The sequence below is a fragment of the Globicephala melas genome, chromosome 12 (assembly GCF_963455315.2).
Source record: "Globicephala melas chromosome 12, mGloMel1.2, whole genome shotgun sequence".
Lineage (NCBI taxonomy): Eukaryota > Metazoa > Chordata > Mammalia > Artiodactyla > Delphinidae > Globicephala > Globicephala melas.
In genome coordinates, this window is record NC_083325.1 from 58,813,523 (window position 1) to 58,834,853 (window position 21,331).

The following is a 21,331-nucleotide window of genomic DNA, read 5'->3' on the forward strand; positions in this document are numbered from 1 at the left end:
ACTGACTAGAAAATGGAGACAAGACAGAGGGAAGTACACTAGAGGGACAGAGAAAGCAAGACCAAGATCTAATGATATTATCTGATAACCTGGATCCAGACACATTGGCTTCTTATTAGTTAAGTGAGCCCATAGTTTCCCTTTTTTGCTTAAGTTAATTTGAATTAGGTTTCTGTTATTCTTACCTAAAAGAATCCTGACAAAACACATGAAGAGACGTAGTGGTTTCTATTTCCAGATAACATGATCAGTTACCTAGAAACCCAAGAAAATTAGCTGAAAACCTATTAGAACCAATGATGCAACATCAATAAGCAAAAAAAAGTCAGTATAGGGCTTCCCTGGTGGCGCAGTGGTTGAGAGTCCGCCTGCCGATGCAGGGGACACGGGTTCGTGCCCCGGTCCGGGAGGATCGCACATGCCGCGGAGCGGCTGGGCCCATGAGCCATGGCCGCTGAGCCTGTGCGTCCGGAGCCTGTGCTCCGCAACGGGAGAGGCCACAACAGTGAGAGGCCCGCGTACTGCAAAAAAAAAAAAAAAAAAAAAAAAAAGTCTGTAGACCAATTATTTTAAAAATAGAAAGTGTGATAAGGAGAAAAAAATAGGTTCCATTCACAACAGCGACAAAAACTAGAAAACAGCCGCCAAAACAACTAATAAGATACGTGCCAGAACTACAGGAAAAAGCTATGAAACCTAGATAAAGACCTAAATAGGAGGACTTAATGTTGTCAAGATAACAGCTGTCCCCAAATTATCCATAAATTCAATAGATTTCCAACAAAACAAAAATTGATCAATAGCTCAATGGAAAAAAAGAGAAAGCCCAGAAATGGGCCCATGTTTATAGGAATTTAGTATGTTATAAAGGTAGTACTTCAAAACAATAAGGGAAGGAATGGACTCTTCAATAAGTGATGTTAAAACAATTGGCTATTATTAGGAAAAAAATTAAGTGACTTTTTTTTTTAACCTCACATTATTAAAATAAACTCTAGATAGATTTGGGTGAAAAAACAAAGATATTATCAAACTATTAAAAGAAAATGTATAGAAGACCATGTTTCTGATCTTGGGGGTAGGAAAGATCTCCTGAAACAATATACAAAATGCAAAAGCCATAAAGAAAAGTATTGAAAAGGTTAAGAAGCTTCACTTTATCAAAACTTTAAATCTGTTCAACAAAAGAAACCATAAATGAGATTAACATTCTAGTGATAGACTGGGTGAGATCATGGTAACATACATAGCAAAGGACTTACTCTTACAGATCCTTAAAAAAAAGACCAACAAAATAGAAAATGGATAAAAAACATGAACAGGCAATTCACAAAAGAGGAAACGTGAATGGCAAACATTTGAAAAGATGCTCAGTCTCACCGTTTTAGGGGGAAATGCAAATGAAAGCATGGGGATACCATTTTCCACATTTAACTGGCAATAAGTAAGAAGATTGATATCAAGCACTGACAAGCATATTGGAATTGAGGTACTCTCTTAAACCACTGCTGGGAATATAAACTGGGCAAGCCTATTTGGAGAACAAATTGGGCAGTAGCCCTTCCAACTGTAGATGCATCAATCCTTTCACTCTGCAGTCTCACAACCTTGGTATCTACTCTACAGAAATACTTGCATGGGTGCAAGAAGGAAAGTGGTAAGAGGTTGTTCACTGAAGTACTATCCGTAGTAGTGAAAACCTAGAGCAACCTAAATAATCATCAAAAGAGGATCAGTTAGATAAATAGCGATGCATCTGGCTTATGTAAGAGTATGCAGCAGTCAAAAAGAACTAAAACACACTGACACAGAAAAATCTCCAAGAGGCGTGGTTAAAGCATGGCTAAATTAAAAAAAAAAAAGCAAGTTGGGGAACAATCCACACTGTATGATACCATTCAGGTCAAAGCAAAATTCTCTCTCTTTCTAATTCTGTGTGTGTGTGTGTGTGTGTGTGTGTGTATACACACATATGTATAAAAATATATAATATACAGATAAATAATACATATATTTAAATATCTGAAAAGATGCAACGATACAGTCCAAAGTGAAATCTGTGTTGGCGGAAAGTAGAAACCTGAAAAGGAGGTGAGAGGAGGGGTAGAAAGAAAAATTCTTTATTTACCTGTAGTGTGTGATTTTTTTTTTTTTTTCAAGATCCCTTGTAGCTCTGTGAATGTAGGCATTCACTCTGTTTAGGAAAAGACCCTCCCCTTTCTAAAGGCCTGCTCCAGATCAGGCATCTGCGCCTCTGCGCTGCATTCCTGGTGAAGCTGTGACTCAGCCCAGTGTGCCGCAAGCCAGGCCGGGGTGCAGAGATTCTGTGCTTCAGTCCTGGGTCAACATTCACGCAGACCGACCATGGGCAAATCAGTTTCAGTTCCTTTCTCACCACTAGCTCAATTCGGAAGCAGGTACCTCACAATGTGGTGAGAACAAGGGTGCAAGCAAATCGCCACTCTACAAGCTTCCTCTCCCCGTTCCCTCAGTGCCTCTGGCCTTGCCAGTGGGGAGGTGGAGATTTCAGGGAAAATGTCTGGGGACTTTGTGCACTGCTCACAGCAAAAGGGCAAGCTGAGAATACCATGGCTGGAAATTCTTTAGTGCAGCCAAGTGTTCCTCGCCCATTTGGTTGACTACATGCAATTTTTCTTGCACTTCTTTGGTAGTTGTAGGGCAGACAAAATAGCCCTTCACCACGAATGAAGCCCTTGGAGAGATGATTTACAGACCACAAAGACAGACTGAACTGGGAAGGGGTACCCAAATGCTGTGAACAATCTCCTTAGGAGAATGCCATAAATAAAAACCCTACTTAACAGTCGGGGGTGTCCTAAAAGGAGAGGAAGTCAGCATGTATGATAAAACAGCTGTGTAAATTACACAGCTTCCAGGGTACTACCAACCACATCATGCTACTTCCTAAACACTGGATTCCTTTCTCCCTCTCCTCCTCTACCCCAAAATAATCTAAAGCCATCTTACAACAATTACTAAACTAGGGGAAAGGCAAACCACTCTGGGAAGGAAAAAATAGCAGCTGCTCTACATATCTTTTTCAGAGTTTGGCTACGATCGCTGAAGTTATCTGTCATTTTCCTTTCTTCGTGGCTGCCTTGACAGCCCTTCAGGATTTCAGCTGGTTCCAAGCACCTCTCAATAAAGATCATTCCAGAGAAGTTTCATATTCCTAAGATTCCTTACATCTCTCTTTCTTTAATTTAGGAAATGAGGCTGAAAAAGATGAAAAACAGCCCAGATTTCACCACTTTCTATGCAAGGTTCTTGCAAAGCAAGCTGTGTCTCCCTTTCCAACAGGGACGGAGAGAGGCAGTTCTGATTGGGAAGTAGGCGGCAAGGCCTTTGGAGCAGCAGTCGGATTAGGTGTCTTTGGAAAAGGCCCCAGCAGGCCCAAAGGCTGTTTGAAAACTTTTTGTAAAGGAGGGGAAGAAAAAACAAAACAGCAGACTTTGGTGCACTCAGCCATTCAAAAAGCCTGTGTCTGCACCATGGACTTCATTCATTCACCAAATGTTTATCTTGCACCTATGCGGTGCCGGGCTCTGTTCTAGATGCTGAGAGTAGAGCAGTGAAGACAACCAAGTGTCCGATCGCTGTAGGGAGTTTCTGTGTGAGTGGGGATGGGGCTGATCTATGAAGAGAGCTTCAGGAAGCCCTCTCCCCTGTTTCCTCCCAGCTGGGTGCATGCTGGCCCCTCCCTTCTTTGGGTTCCATAGTCGCTTCCTTCTGCTGCGTCCTTGGTTTATTATTCCCTTCACCTTTCCCCTTGATAATCACTTGTCCCTTTGTAAACATCAAAGCAGGACCAGGGAGCTGATGAAAGTGAGGCCTGTGACTCATAGGAGGATGTTTTTCTCTTTCTCATTTATGCGACTCTCTTCTCAGGAGAACCTTTTTGTTATGAAACTAGCTTGCCTCCTCTTTTTAAGAGGTTCCTCATTTCAGCTCTGATTGTCAAAATCTACTCTCAACTTTCCACTGGTGTTACAAATCACCTACCACTCAGCGGGGCCCTCGGAGTACCCTGGCAATCATTTCTTATTTCCCTATGCAGCTTTTTTGGTGGTGGTTGTTTTCATCCTTCATTTAGACTATTTCCCCCAAATCTCCATACTTCTCAGAGCTCCCTACACATAGCCCACCCCAACCTCCCTGCTCACCCAGTAAGCTTCAACAGATGACAGTGCCCATACTTCACAGAGAACATAGAAACCAACAGAAAAGAACTCCCTCCATTTCCAGTCACCTGCTATAGACTGAATGTTTGTGTTCCCCCAAAACTCATATGCTGAAATCTAATCACCAGTGTGATGGTATCTGGAGGTGGAGTCTTCGGGAGGTGATTAGGTCATGAGGATGGAGCTGTCATAACTGGGATTAGTCTCCTAAAAGAGGTCCCAGAGAGCTCTCCTGCCCTTTTCCCCATGTAAGGACACAGTGAGGACCAAGAAGGGGGCTTTCACCAGTCACTGAACGTGCTGGCACCTTGATCTTGGACTTTCCAACCTCTAGAGCGGTAAGAAATAAAATTCTGTTGTTTGTAATCCACCCAGTCCATGGTATTCTGTTACAGCAGCCCGAAAGGACTAAGACACTGACTATGAAGTCATCTGCACCTGCACACACTTTTTCCACCCCTGCACAAAGCAACGGTATCCTGCCATTTAAGGTGAGCCCCTGCACCAGAGCTTAGGACCACCCCATTTAACTTTCTCAGGGAGAGCACCCCATGAGTTATCCCTTCTTCACCTCACCCTCCATTCCTTCCCCTCTGCCAGATCCTTTCCTCCAGCCTAACACAAAGCCCCTAGCCTTTGCTTCTATGAACTAAAAGCAGATCCAGAAACCAAGGATGAATATAAATAATAAAAAGAACCAGGACAGGGACTTCCCTGGTGGCGCAGTGGTTAAGAATCCATCTGCCAATGCAGGGGACACAGGTTCGATCCCTGGTCCGGGAAGATCCCATATGCTGCAGAGCAACTAAGCCCGTGCACCACAACTACTGAGCCTGTGCTCTAGAGCCCACGAGCCACAACTACTGAGCCCACGTGCCACAGTTACTGGAGCCCGCTCCGCAACAACAGAAGTCACCAAAATGACAAGTCCACGCACCATAGTGAAGAGTAGCCCCTGCTCACCACAACTAGAGAAAGCCACACACAGCAATGAAGACCCAACGCAGCCAAAAATTAATTAATTAATTTAAAAAAAAGAACCAGGACAGGATCTACATAAAGATACTGTTAACTGACTGTTGGATCTTTTGAAATCATCCTTTACTTCTCTCATCTTTTCTCTCATATTCTACTTTTTGGGATATTTATGAGATCTACCTTCTAACCCTTCCAGTGAAACTTTTATTTTGCCAATCATATTTTCATTCCCAAGACTTCCTCATATTTCTGATCATTCTTTTTATCACATCCTTGCTCTTGTTTTAGGTAGGTAATATCTTCTCAAGTTTCTGAAAGCACTAGAGATTGTTGGGTTTTGGGGGTTTTTTTCGGGACGCGGGCCTCTCACTGCTGTGGTCTCTCCCGTTGCGGAACACAGGCTCCGGACGCGCAGGCTCACTGGCCCTGGCTCACGGGCCCAGCCGCTCCGCGGCATGTGGGATCTTCCCGGACCGGGGCACGAACCCGTGTCCCCTGCATCGGCAGGCGGACTCTCAACCACTGCGCCACCAGGGAAGCCCTGTTGGGCTTTTAAAAAATAAATTGACTTCTGTTCCCTAAATTATTTCTCTGTCGGCCTTGTGGGATCCTCATCATTACCAGGCATATACTGATGAGCATACACATTATATTGCTACTCCAGGTCACGCTCCTGAACTCCAGATATTCATCTTTAATTGCCTAATGAAAAACTCTACCTTGACATCCTAAAGGCACCTCAGACTGAACTCATATTTTCCTCCAAATAAATGCTTTTTCTTTCATCTCACTACATGGCACTACCATCACCGTTACCTGAATGAGAAACCTAGGAGTAATTCTTGACTGGCCCTATTTTTCCTCACCTATATCCAATACATTAATTCCTGGTGATTCTATCTCTTTAATATCACTCAATGGTACCCTAATGTTTCCTGCTTTGTTGAGCACACATAGGTGGTGTTAACTCCTGGCATCTCTCCATGCCATTTAAGCACTCTGTCTCAGGGAAGGTGGACTGACCCCGGATTTATCTGGGTGCGTTAGGTCTGAGCCACTCTTCATCCTCTTGGCCGCTAGTTACAGGGGACAGACATTCTAATCTTCCAGGTATAGCATTCTCCAGAGGTGTCACGGGTTGGGTTCACTGGGAAGCAGGTTCTCAGATAGATATTAGTGTGCAGGAGGTAGTGCTTCTGGAATCAATACTTGGGGAAGGAAAGGGAAGGGAAGAAAAAAACAGGAAGGTGAAAAACAGGATAGGATGGGAAGAACAGGAACAGGAAGGGAAGAGAAAGGAGCAAGATTGGGCAAAGGGAGAAGTTTAGCTGAGATTCAGTCTCAATAGAGGCCTCAGCTGACCTTGGGGGAGCTCCAAAGCCCGGATGACCTTCCAGAGTTGTCTCAAATTGGGGGTGGGGGACCAAAGCTTTGTTTTGCTCCCTGATCAGTCATTGGATGCCGGCCACCCGAAGGAGACGTAACTGGGCTAGTGGGTTTTTTTAGCCAAGGCCCTCCCTAAAAACAGCTCCTAGCTGAGGGCAGAAGCAGCCCTCCAGGCAGCCAGAGGAATAAGTCCTTTATTTCTGAAGAGGGATCCAGGTGGCACACCTCAACATTCACCTCAGAGAAGCCTGCCCTCATCTGGGGGTTTACTTAGCATCTCATCTGGCTCTCACACTAAGCTAAGACCTCTATGGTAGTTTTCTTCAGCAATAAATGGCAGGTTTTGGAGTCCATCTGCCTATATATATATTTTTTCAATAAATTTATTTATTTATTTTTGGCTGCGTGGGGTCTTCGTTGCTGCACGTGGGCTTTCTCTAGTTGCGGCGAGCGGGGGCTACGCTTCGTGGCGGTGCACGGGCTTCTCATTACAGTGGCTTCTCTTGTTGCGGAGCATGGGCTCTAGGTGCGCGGGCTTCAGCAGTTGTGGAGCACAGGCTCAGTAGGTGTGGCTCACAGGCTCTAGAGCACAGGCTCAGTAGCTGTGGTGCACGGGCTTAGTTACTCCGCGGTATGTGGGATCTTCCTGGACCAGGGTTCAAACCTGTGTCGCCTGCATTGGCAGGTAGATTCTTAACCACTGAGCTACCAGGGGAGTCTCTATCTGCCTATCTTTTGTTTTATTGCTTCATTTTCTCAGAGACCTAGGCTGAAACAAGGGATGCTACTTAAACCTCAGTATTCTTCCTGCTACTCGCTGGGATAAGGCCAGTCTCAACGCCTTCCTAGACTACAGCTGTTTGCCATCTGGCCATCCTACCTCGATTGTTGCCCCTCTCCAATTCTTTCTCCACACTTTAGCCAAAGGGAAATTCCAAAAGCACAAATCTGATCAGCTCACCCCTGCTTTCCCTTTGCCTTCAGAGATAAAGTCTAACCTTTTTAATGAGGGCGAGAAGGCCAACAAGATTTAATTTGAGCTCCCTTGTCTGGTTTGATTCTCTTAACACTCCCTTATCCCTCAGCTCTGTATTTGATGCACCAGCAAGAGAAAAGTACTTGCAGTCTCCACCAGTAACCCAATGGTTTCTTGACTCTGTGCTTTTTAAATATTTCCTCAGATTAAAATGTATTGAACTGCTTCCTTGTCCATCTCTCTCATTTGAATATGAGCATCTTAGGAACAGAGACATTTCCTTGTTCTTACACTAGGCACTCAATAAATATTAAATGAAAGCGTGAATATATCTGGAAAGGATTTATGGCCTGTTACATGTTTATTTATTAGCAAGGGCCACTGCACATGGAAAAATGTTCAACCTCGCTATTAAAAAGGTGCTCTGAAACAAGGAGATACAATTTTTCACTTAGAAATTGGCAGAGCTACTAACAATAATATTTGAGGCTAGCAAGGGGATGGTGAAATGAGCACCCTGATACACTGAGAATATCCGAAAAGCATTCTGGCAATATATGACAAGTCTTAAGATGCTTAAGCCATGTACCCTAATAATTGCACATCTAGAAATCTATGCTGTATAACCAGAGAGAGAAGTAAAATTTATGTGCAAAGGTATTCATCACTGTATGTTTTTCTATTATACTTGCACTCTTAAATTGTCCATCTATTCTAAATTGGGTCTGTTACAATTTAAAGATCAGCAAAACGTTAGTAAAATGCTGACAAGGTTAGAGTTGGGAGCCAGCCTACAGGATAGCCTAATGATTCTTGCCTCCTGGTATTCACACGCTGTGTGGTTCCCTCTCACATTGTTCCAGAAGTAGTGTCATCACTTCTGCCGTGCAACTTTCATGATAAGGTTATAAAAGACTCTACAGCATCCAAGTTAGCCTTTCTCTCAGATCACATGCTCTTGGGGAAGGCCAGCTGCCATGTCTCTCTCCATGGGGAGACACATGTGGCAAGACGTTGAGGCCTCTTTTTTTTTTTTTGGCTGCACTGTGTAGTTTGTGGGATCTTAGTTCCCTGACGAGGGATTGAACCCGGGCCCCCTGCAGTGGAGTCCTAACCACTGGACCGCCAGGGAAGTCCCCATTGTGGCCTCTTGATAAAACCACATGAGTAAACTTGGAAGCAGACCCCCCAGCCTAAGTCAAGCCTTCAGGTGACTGCAGCCCCAGCTGCCACTTGACTGCAAGCTTATGAGAGACCCTGAGCCAGAACCACATGGTTAAGCTCCGCCTGGATTCTTGGTCTAGAGAAGCTATGAGATAACAAATGTATATGGCTTTAAGCTGCTGAATTTTTTTTTTTTTTTTTTTTTTTGCGGTAAGCAGGCCTCTCACTGTTGTGGCCTCTCCTGTTGGGGAGCACAGGCTCCGGACGCGCAGGCCCAGCGGCCATGGCTCACAGGCCCAGCCGCTCCGCGGCATGTGGGATCTTCCCGGACCGGGGCACGAACCCGTGTCCCCTGCATCTGCAGGCGGACTCTTAACCACTGCGCCACCAGGGAAGCCCTAAGCTGCTGAATTTTGAGTAGGATGATCAACTGTCCAGGTTTCACCAGGACTGAGGGGTTTCCTGGGATATGGGACTTTCAGGGCTAAAACCAGGGAGGTCCTGGGCAAACTGGGACAGTTGGTTACACTAGTATTTTTAAATACAACTTTATTCAGATATAATTCACATACCATAAGTCGCCTGTTGAAAGTTCAATGGTTTTAGTATATTTGGAGTTGTACAACCATCACCGTAATCCAATGTTAGAACCTTATAAAGAAATCCTGAAAAAAAAAAAGAAAAAAAAAGAAATCCTGTACTCTTTAGCTATTATCCCCCAGTTTCCCAACTCCCCCCAGACCTAGGCAAACCACTAATCTACTTTCTGCTTGTAGACATCCTAGTTTTGAATAATTTATTATACAGCAGTAGATAATTACTATAGGGTTATGGATAATGGGATAAAGGATGCTTGCTTTTGCATTAGTCCCTTACCTTACACTTTACTGAATTTTGCAAATTTTTTACAATAAGCATATTTTCACTTAATATAAGAGAAAAAGTAGTAGTATTCTGATTTACTGAAAATATGATGTATGATTTCATGGAACTGCTGTTTGGGCCTACCCAGTATCCTTCTACTCCCTGCTCTTCTAGTAACAACACTACCCCTCTTCCTTAAAGAAGAGCCTTTCTCCAATTCCAGGTTGTTCTGATTTGGTTGCCAAAGGACAAGGTGGATACTTGACTCAGGCCAGAATAATCAGATTTTCTCTCCCAATAATTTGAAGCTTGAGTAGAGGCACAGGGGGAAGGAAGGTATTTAAAACTAGTTATCAGGAGGCAGAATCCTAGAAAATTTGTTGGGGAACTTCTGTTTCTGAAATCTCTGTAAACTTTCTGGTTCCTCTTCTTTCCTCTTGGGTATTCAGTAATTCCTTTGATTCTGTAAGTTACTCCTGTATGACTCTGTAAGTCTCTTTTTTATTTAAGCTAGTTTCTGTTGCTTGCAACAAAAGAACTCTAACTGATCCAAATAATAGAGAAAATATTTCTGTTGTGCTGGGGCGGGGGGCAGGGAGGGTGGCGGTTATCCCCTCACCCCCCCAAAAATATCCATAAATCTATCACTCCAACAGAAAAGTTTTTAATTTTTTCATATTACCCATTGGTTCATTTTCACATAGTTAGAATCATGGTGTACCTATCATCTTATATTTTTCTACCTAACACTGTACCTGCAAAAACTTTTAGTGTTTCTACAAAGTCTATTCATCATTTTAAATGTATGTTATCATCTTGTACTGGTATATAATAATTTATTAAATCTTGATCCACTGGTTGGATATTTGGGTTGATTTTAGCTAGCAGACATATATTTAAAATGAACATTTTCAAAGCAAGCTTTGTGCTTCTGTTGGATTATTTCTTTCCTTAGGATAAATGTACAAAATTGAAAAATGGATCTGCTATGGTGTTATCCTTGTTCCTTTCATGCATTTGATGTGTTGCTTTGTAAAGTGAAAGGTGCTTTTGTACTACAAGTAATTTTCTATTTTGAATGTTTAGATTTCCATTTATAAGATATTCTTAGATTGGGCAAATTCAGATAAATAGAATTTACTTAGTTCAAAGTCTACATTATGACAGTTATACAAGTATTCATGTGATTGTAACTATTTAAATACACCTTTTATTGAATATAACATACATAAATAAAAATGGCACAGATCATAAGGGTAGAATCTCAATGAATTTTCACAAAGTGAACACACCCATATATAACCAGTACGAATATCAAAAAGTGCTACTGGCACTCTAGAAGCCCCCTTACGCACCCACCCAATTATAACCTTCTGTCAGATAACCACAATCCTGATGTCTATTACCATAATTTAATCTCTTCGGTTTTTGAACTTTAAATAAATGCAGCCTTTTGTGTATGGTTTCCTTCCCTCAACATTATGTTTATAAGCTTCATCCACGTGTAGCAGTAGTTCATTCATTCTCATTCTGTGTAGTATTGCATTGTGCAGATACACATCATTTATCTACTGTTGAATGGATATCTGGGTTGTTTGCAAATTTTGATTCCTACAAATAGGACTAATATTGTTGGGTCATGGGTTATGCACATATTCAGCTTTCTTAGAAACTGCCAAATAGTTTCCCAAAGTGGTACCAATTTATATTCTCACCAGCTGTGGAGGAGAGTTCCAGCTGCTTCACATCTTCTGGTTTTGTGCTTTTTCACATGTTTGTTGGGCACTTGGATATTCTCTTTTTTGAAGTACCTGTTCAAATCTTTGACCAATTTGGGGGGGGGGGTGTCAACTTTATTGAGATATGATTTTCATACAGTGAAATTCACCAATTTTAAGAGTACAAGTCTATGAATTTTACAATGTATTCTATAATGTAATCATCATCATACTCATGATATAGTTCCCTTTTGTCCTTTGAAGTCAATTTCCTTCCCCACCCCATGACTAGCAACACTGACATGTGTCCTGTCACTATACCTTTGTCTTTACTATAATTTCATATAAATGGAATCATACAGAAAGGAATCTTTTGTGTCTGGCTTCTTTCAATGAGAATAATGTTTTTGAAATTCTATCCATGACATTTTATGTATCAGTAGTTCATCGGGTTTTTTTTTAAGTGCTAAATAGTATTCCATTGTATAGATATGCCACAGTTTGTTTATCCATTCACCTGTTGATGGGACGTTTTGTTGTTTCCAGATTTGGGCCATTATGAATAAAGTTGTGATGAACATTCAAGTACATATGTTTGTGAATACACGTTTTCATTTCTCTTAGGTACATATATCGGAATGCGATTGCTGGGTCCTACGGTAAATATATGTTTAACTTTATAAAAAAATTATCCAATTTTTCCAAAATGTCCATATCATTTACATTCCTACCAGAAGTATATCAGTGTTACAGTTGCTCCACGTCTTTGTCAACACTTGGTACTGTCAGTGTGGTTAATGTTAACCCTTCTAGTGGGTGTGTACTGGTATCTCACTGTGGTTTTAATTCCATTTCCTCGATGACTGATGATGTTGAGCATCTTTTCACGTGCTTATTGCCGTTCATAAAATATTTATTCAAATCTTTTGCCCATGTCATAAACTGAGTTCTTCTACTTTAATTATGAGTTCTTACTGAACTGTAAGCATTCTTTTGTATTCTTGATACAAGTCCTTTATCAGGTATATTTAATAAATATTGTCTTCCAGTATGTGGTTTGAATTTTCATTTTCATAACAGTGACTGTACTTTTCTATAAGTTTGAACTTATTTCAAAATAAAAGACTACCAAAAAGAGAAGAAATTACTAGTTTGCTAAGAGTTTTAAATCATGAATGGATATTGAATTTTATGAAATTCCTTTTCCGTATCTATAACGATGATCATATACATTTTATTTTATTTATTATTTTAGATTTTATTTATTTATTTATTTATTTTTGGCTGCGTTGGGTCTTTGTTGCTTTGTGGACTTTCTCTAGTTGCAGCGAGCAGGGGCTACTCTTTGTTGAGGTGTGCGGGCTTCTCACTGCAGTGGCTTCTCTAGTTGTGGAGCGTGGGCTCTAGGCGTGCAGGCCTCAATAGTTGCAGCACACGAGCTCAGTAGTTATGGTTTGTAAGCTCTAGAACGCAGGCTCAGTAGTTGTGGTGCATGGGCTTAGTTGCTCCGCAGCACGTGGGATCTTCCCTGACCAAGGATCGAACCCGTGTATCCTACACTGGCAGGCAGATTCTTAACCACTGCACCACCAGCGGAGTCCCTACATTTTATTTTATTAATTTGGTAAATAATAAGACTATCAATGTTAAACCAACCTTGAATGCTTGAAAGAAACGCACATTTTATATATTATATATTACTGGATTTGTTTTGCTGATATTAAATTTAGAATTTTTTTCATCTCTGATAAGAGAGAGACTGGTCTACAGTTTTCTTTTCTTATAATGACCTTAGGTTTGGGGATCAACATTTTATTGGCCTCATAAAATGAACTGGTACTTTTGTATTCTCTGAAAGAGTCTGTGCACTATTGTTGTCCTTTCTTCCTTAAATATTTGGAAGAATTTAATGGTGAAGTCATAAGAATCTGGAGATTGAGTGTGTGAAGATTTTTAATCACTATTCAGTTTCTTTAGTAGATATAGAACTATTCAGGTGTTCTTTCTTTCTTGTTTTTTATTTTTTTGGTGTCACTTTTTGTATGTTGGGTTGTCTAGAAATTTCCCATTTCATCTAAATTTTCAAACTTACTGACTTTAAGTTGTCTAAAATAGTTTTACTTCAGGTTTGTGGTATCTGTAGGATCCACAGTGATGTCCCCCTTTTCAAGCCTGATAGAGAATATGTATCCTATTTGGGTTTTTTTCTTTCTGCTTTGTATGTGTGACCAGTCTTGCTAGGGATTGGTCAGTTTTACTATTTCTTTTCATTGACTCTTCTCTACTGTACATTTATTTTCATTAATTTTTTTCTCTTCACTTTACTATTCCTTTCTTTATACTTTTACTATTCCTTTCTTTATACTTTCTTCAGGTTTAGCTGTTCTTTTCTAGGTTTTTGAGATGGATACTTAGGTAATTCTTGTTTAACACTATAAATTTCAGCCTTTAAAATTATAAATTTCTCACTAAAGACAGTTTTAGCTACATCTTAAAATTTTTGATGTCATATTTTCATAATAATTTGGTTCAAAATATTTTCTAATTTCTACTGTGATTTTTTTTCTTTGACTGATGAATTACTTAGAAATACATTGCTTAGGTTGTATGTGTTGGGGAATTTTGCAGTTGTTGGGTGCAATATTCCATATATATCCATCATGTCAATTTTGTAAGTCATGTTATTTAAATGTTTTGTCTCCTGTTCTATCAGTTCCTGAGAGACGAGTTAAAAGCTCCTACTGTGATTGTAGATTTGTCTATTTCTCCTTGAAATTTTGGCAATTTTTTTTTTGCTTTATGTATTTTATACTATATTGCTAGTTGTCTGCAAAATTAGAATTGTTTTATCTTCCAGATGGGTTAATATTTTTATTATTGTTAAATATCACACTTTGTTTCTAATAATGCTTCTATCTTTAAAGTCTACTTTATATGTTATTTATAGCTATACAAGCTTTCTTTGGGCTAGTGTTTGCATAAAATGTCTTTCTATTCTTTTACTTTTAACTATTCTGTGTCATAATTTTAGATTATTACTCTTGTATCTTTTATACAAAGCACATATATTTTTAAAACCAGTATGAAAATCTTTGTTCTTTTTTTTTTTTTTTTTTTTTTTTGCGGTACACGGGCCTCTCACTGTTGTGGCCTCTCCCGTTGTGCAGCACAGGCTTCGGACTCACAGGCTTAGTGGCCATGGCTCACGGGCCCAGCTGCTCCATGGCATGTGGGATCTTCCTGGACCGGGGCACGAACCCATATCCCCATCATCGGCAGGCGGACTCTCAACCACTGCGCCACCAGGGAAGCCCAATCTTTGTTCCTTAATAGAATATTGTGCCATTTATATTTATGGTAATTAATGACATATTGGGGTTAATAGCTAACATCTTACTATTTTGGTTTCTATTTATTCCACTTGTTACTTGCTCCTTCTTATCATTTTTCTTGCCTTCCTTTGGCTTAATTGAGTGTTTTCTTTATTATTATTCTGTATTCTCTCTTTTACTATTTATATAATATATTGTTTATACATACTTTTACTATTCTTAATAGTAACCCTAGAGTTTACAACATGTACCCTTGACTTGTTTAAGCTTAGTATAAGTTAATACTTTTACTACTGTTTTTATTTTGTTTTTTGTGGTACATGGGCCTCTCACTGTTGTGGCCTCTCCCATTGCGGAGCACAGGCTCCGGACGTGCAGGCTCAGCGGCCATGGCTCACGAGCCCAGCTGCTCCGTGGCATGTGGGATCTTCCTGGACCGGGGCACGAACCTGTGTCCCCTGCATCAGCAGGCGGACTCTCAACCACTGCACCACCAGGGAAGCCCTACTACTGTTTTAAAAATAAATTTATTTATTTTTGGCTGTGTTGGGTCTTCGTTGCTGCATGCGGGCTTTCTCTAGTTGCGGCAAGCAGGGGCTACTCTCTGTTGTGGTGCATGGGCTTCTCATTGTGGTGGCTTCTCTTGTTGAGGAGCATGGGCTCTAGGCACATGGGCTACAGTAGTTGTGGCTCATGGGCTCTAGAGCACAGGCTCAGTAGTTGTGGCGCAGGGGCTTAGTTGCTCCACGGCATGTGGGATCTTCCTGGACCAGAGCTCAAACCTGTGTCCCATGCAGCGGCAGGCAGATTCTTAACCATTGCGCTACCGGGGAAGTCCATACTTTTACTGCTTCTGAGACACCATATCCTTGCTGGCATCCCCGTGGAGGTCTAAACCATTCTGATCTGTTATTTGGAAGTGGACATGGCTCTTCACCATTTATGGAAACTGACTCTTGTCTGGTTCTCTCCTCCTTCTGGGCTCAGGAGATCCAAATTCTCCTGAAGTCAAGCCATTCCCACTTTCTTAGAACCCTTCTCCTTCCAGATAACTGAGTCTTCTGTCTCCCAAATCACCACATTTAGAAAATCACCACATTTTAAACTTCCCTCTAGAGAAGAGAAGGGAAAAGGACTTCTTGTCTTTCCATGGCAAGCCCAGAGACAAGAAAACAAGATGTGATTTCTTAATCAACTGCCACACCTATTAATATTATTTCGATTTTGTGGCCTTGACTTAGAATGTAACCATAATCAACCACACGATTTCCATGGGAAATCAATTCCAAGTTATAAACACTTTTCTTTTAGGGAACTTTGAGAACCCAACATATTCATTGGATATATTCTCTTTATAACAGCATTTTTCTTGCTTCTCTTTAAGGAAAGGAAAAATTGCAGAGAGCAATGATAAGATACATCATTAATATAAAAATACTCTGGTCACTGCTTTAAGGCTTTGCTTCAACATTAATGCCCACAAATGAGGTGAACATGAGGGAATATATTATCTCTTACCAAACGGCAAGATATTTTCTTCGCCAGGACACAAATGACATAGAGATAGAGGTGGTAATAATTTTAAAGATATAACCTCCCTGAGGTACACTGTAGAGTTAAGAATACCATCATAAATACAGATGTAGGTAAGGCTTAATTTAAGGAACTGTATTTTGGGTATTGTAGCGCTTAGGCCAAAGAACCATGAGATAGTGGCCTGGTTTAATAAAACATCACAAAGGTCCATTAGGAAAACTCACCAGGGACAAAATGGGGGTAGTTTTGAAATAGACCATAGGAGCTGCTGCTTCTGCTAAAAGTAACCACACTGATTCCTAAATTTATCTCATTCTGTGATAACCGACTTTTCATTCTGAGGAGAGACAATGCAGTCCAGACCTCTTACCATTTCCTATGCTCATCAGCTTTCCTCCTGGGCCTAGTATAGACTCACCTTTCACTCTGAGGTGTTAGGTGAGGTGGTTGCCTCAAATACAAGCACTTTTTACAAGATAGACTAAGGGTAAATTGAACTCAAAGTAAATTTTTTTTTCTCCAAAATCCTTCCCTGATTCCATAGGTGGAAAACCTTTTGTTTTTTAGTTTCATCGGACCACCATTCCCATGTCTAGTCTAATAAATACTGGAATGAAGGCAGAATGATAACAAGGTACATTTGTGTGTGATTATGCAACATATCATGAGAGGAAATATTTTTCAAAATAATTTGTAGGGGCTTCCCTGGTGGTGCAGTGGTTAGGAGTCTGCCTGCCAATGCAGGGGACACAGGTTCGAGCCCTGGTCCGGGAAGATCCCACATGTCGCGGAGCAACTAAGCCCGTGAGCCACAACTACTGAGCCTGCACTCTAGAGTCTGCGAGCCACAACTACTGAGTCTGCGAGCCACAACTACTGAGACTGCGAGCCACAACTACTGAAGCCCATGCACCTAGAGCCCGTGCTCTGCAACAAGAGAAGCCACCGCAGTGAGAAGCCCACACACCGCAATGAAGAGTAGTCCCCACTCGCTGCAACTAGAGAAAACCCGCGTAGCAACGAAGATCCAATGCAGCCAAAAATAAATAAATTTATATAAAAAAATAAATAATTTGTAAGTCTGGCCTAGGAGTGTCTGAAAACTGGAAATAACTATAAAACAATTCAATAGTCATAAAATGAATTTTTAAAACCTGCTTTTCCCCATAAGAGATTATCCACATTTAATCATTTAAGAGCTGATTATCCAGAATGTGTAATATACAAATCCATTATTTCTTCTTTTCCCTTCTGCTGCCTGATTTTTGGTCATTTCACAGCTCATTAGTATTCTCTCTCTTGGAAAATAAAGGCAAATGTAGCACAAACTAGTATTTTCAACTTTCTATGTAAAGGTTTTGTAGGAAGGGTTATGGTTTATATATCACTTTTCTTTAATAAGTATCTGGTTAGGCTCTACTGGGCACTGGTGAAGAATTAAAGACATTTAAGACATTGTCCCTGCTCTTAAGGCTCTTACAATTGGAGAAACAAGGTTTACGTGTAAAGTCAAATATTAATGCAAGACAATATATATTTAAACAACAGTATGAAAGAATCTGGTCATAAATACATAGTGTACAAGAGAGACTTATAGATCTATCATGGTTTTGAAAAGGGAGAGCAATAGTTTGAACTGACAAGATGGTCACAGAAATTCTCAGTAAGGTAGTGAGACTTGAGCTAAGTATCAAAGAATGGATGGAATTTTAGCATGGGCAAAAGAAAATAAAAGAAAATTCTGCACAAAGTAAAAAACACAAGAAAATCCCAGAATTCCAGGGTTCAAGGACCACAGATACTTTTAAATGGAATATTCTAAGCATACAGAGTATAGAAAATAATATAACAACTTCTTTTGTCTTTCCCGCCCAGCTTTGTCACATATTTACTTTTTGCCATATTTGCTTTAGATCCACGTCTTTGTTTTTAAATACAGATTTGGCTAAAGGCTTCTACATACTCTATCATTATCCTGCTTTCTCAGCAGAGGTAACAACTATCCTGAATTTGGTAATTTATCATAACCATGAATATTTTAAAATGTTATTACAAACGGAAATATGCAGTATTGTTTGATGTGTTTAAAGTTATGTAAACAGTAGCATACTTATTGTATCTTCCGCCACTTGGTTTTATTCACTCAATATTCTATTAGTTGAGATTTATGCATATTCTAATTCTAGTTCTAGTTCATTTATTTTAACTATAATATTGTATTCCACTGTGTGATCATACATCAATTTACTTATCCATTCTCAGGTTGATGAACATTTAGGTTGTTTCCAATTATTTTCCTGTTATAGACAATGCTTCAATGAACAGTCATTTACATGTCTCTTTATGCATTTGAGGGAGAGTTTCATTTATACATGTAGAAATGGAATTGTTAGATTGTAAGGGCATCTTTAGCTTTGAGAATGAAAAATTGCCTTCCAACGTGGTTGTACCAGCTTATTCTCCTCCCCACAGTATACGAGATTTCCCATTTCTTCCTTACCTTTGCAACTCTGATGACTACATCATAGGCATGGAACTGGAGAGTACCCCGGAGTCAGTTCTTGCTATAAACTAGCACTCTGTGTCGGTGACGCTCAGCTTTGGATCACACCATGAACCTGCCCAGCCCCAGCTAAGACGGGATATCAAACCTCTGGCAGAGAACTGGAGAAGAGCAAAGAAAGGACTGGTTGAGTAGCTGAGGATTGGGAGAACATTTTATTCATTTTTGCAACCCCAATATCTAATATAACCTGAAACTCAGTAATCAAAGCTCAGTAGATGTTCAACTGACTGAAACTAATTATAAACCCTGATCTGTTTCTGATTTTCACTCCTCTAAGCTTCAATTTCCCCATCTGTAAACTAAGGACGATAATAAATGAAGGAGTCTTTCCAAAGATAAAATGAGACATAAATATGAAAATATTTATAAATGCTAAAAAGTAATGCAAATTAAGTTATAAAAGATTTGAAAGCTGCTTCTGTGTCGTGACTTCTTACATATAACCAGATAATATTTTAGCAGTTCGAAAGTATTGGCAAATTTCTCATTGGCATTCTTCTTTTAACCTTAATTAATCCTGGGATCCCACCTACCTCAGACTCTGCCCAGGATCACATATAAAGATACATTGCAATCTTAAAAAGGTGTTCCAATCCTTACTTGCAGCTGTCAAAGAGCACCTATGAGGAACCCATTCATGGTTACAGAGCCACGCTTGAGTTCCATTCTATTCTCTCTAGTCCTAAAACACAAACTCTTTCTCTAGGACCCAGTTTATTGGGCTCTTGGTTATTTTCTCCCTTCTCACTTTCTTCCAACACCTGAAAGGTTGATTTAGCTCCTTTCTGGCTAAATTATTCCCTTTGTCTTCCTCCTTCCCCACCATCACGTCTCCACTGTCCTTTCCTTAAATTCCACGTCACAAATATATCACGCAAAGACAGGCTGGAAAACACTGCCTGGGGAAGAATGGTTACATATTCATACCTTAATAAATTATCCCACAGCATAAATTCTTGTTATGGAAGGTACATTATTTTCACTTTAAATGTTTAAAAAACAAGGCCCAGAAACATTTTCTATTCCTTTTAAGTGGCCTTCATTTAAAAAAAAAAGATTGCTCACCATTGCTCTACACTCTCAGACTCTCACTTAGAGATCTCATTATTCTACCGTCTTTATTTGTATGACTTAAATTTACACCTGATGATCTAATTTCCTCTTGCACTTTCTAAATCTGTCACTATCTTTGCAATGGCTTCTCCTTAATGCCCTTTCATCTTCTCAAACATAATATGCCTAAAAGTGAGCTCACATTCATTCCAAATTTAGCTTCCCCCCGAGACTTCCATATTTCCATCATTGGCATTTTAAGAAGCATGTTTCTTGGCCAAGTGTGGTATATCAGAAGAAGAGAATGGGGCCCGAGAGACAAATTAAGAGGCTTGTACCTCGTAGCAAAAACCAGACTGCACTCAGATTTGCAGACATGGTGTTTTGGATTTATTTGGAAGGACCAAAGAGGGCTCTCTTTAGATCAGAAGTAAGCCCTAAATATTGGCATCAGCAGTGTAAGAGTGTTATACTTTCAGGTATTGAAAGTTCATACAAACATTTTCAGATATTGATGCCCACTTAATGGTATTGATGTTGAGACAGAGAGAGAATGCCTGTACAGCTCCACACTTATGCTTGAAAAGGACTATTCACAAATTTCATGTAAGAGCTTAGCCATTTGTAAATGAAATACAAAGCAGCAGGGAAATTTTCATGAGTTTCCTTCCTTTTATTCCTTTTACAATGAGAACAATTATTCCATCAACACGTTTAAACTATTTCTGATGGCATCGGGTACTCAGCTGGGAAAGTTTATACTACCAGATGAGTCCTAATTTAAACATAATTTTTAAAAAAAGTATCTTAAGTAACCCAGATGATCAGATTCCAGACTGAAGTTTTGGCTCTAATGCTGAGAAGAGGCCCTGATCCAGTTGGGCTTTGCCATGAGCTCAGACCCAGCATGACCTATTTCCTGGGGCAGAGATCTGGGTCAGTTTAAGAAATGAGTCACCTTCACATCTGCCTTGAGCTATGAGCAGAGGGTAAGGAATAACGAAAAACTCCTGGCACATGTTATTTCAATTACTTAACTGGGCTTTTATTTCTGTTGTTATTTTTGTTTTTGTTTTGTCAAGAAAAATTCCAGTCCATGTTTAAACCAAATTCACGGATTTTTTTCTCCAAAGAGATGAACTTTTTAGATCTATGAGCAGATTGCTTTCCTAGAGGTTTTGTCGAGGGCAGGGGCTGGACTCCTCCTAAGGGAGTAATAGCAACTAGAATAAAGCTTCTAAAGAACAGGCCAGTAGGATAGCACTCTGGGCAGTAATCTACCCTGGAAACACAGTGTATGTAACTGCATTTGTTCTGGGTCAGCTCGATCCAATCTGGCCCAACCGTGGCCTCACTCTGTATTTGGGAACTAGAGGACAGGGCAATACCCTTTAACTGAGGGCACCTAAGGGGAATTTTAGGCTAGATGTTATATGAAAGGGAACCAGGGAAACACTGTGCACTGACTTATCAGGGGATAAAAGGTGAATATAACTAGGATTTTTATCGGTAGATTATCTCAGCATCTCTTGATCTCTCACCCAGACTGTATTCAG

The 21,331-nt window shown here is 40.2% G+C and overlaps 1 long non-coding RNA gene across 2 annotated transcripts in view; it reads right to left on the reverse strand.

The window, feature by feature from the left end:
• Positions 1–21,331, reverse strand: part of LOC132593316 (uncharacterized) — a 107,708-nt gene that overhangs the window by 79,819 nt on the left and 6,558 nt on the right. For both annotated transcript variants that reach the window (XR_009566233.2, XR_009566232.2), the window contains exons 2-3: positions 18,657–18,820; positions 9,279–9,371 (exon numbers count right to left, since the gene is read on the reverse strand). This is a non-coding gene — a long non-coding RNA (uncharacterized lncRNA). The remainder of the gene's footprint in view (positions 1–9,278; positions 9,372–18,656; positions 18,821–21,331) is intronic.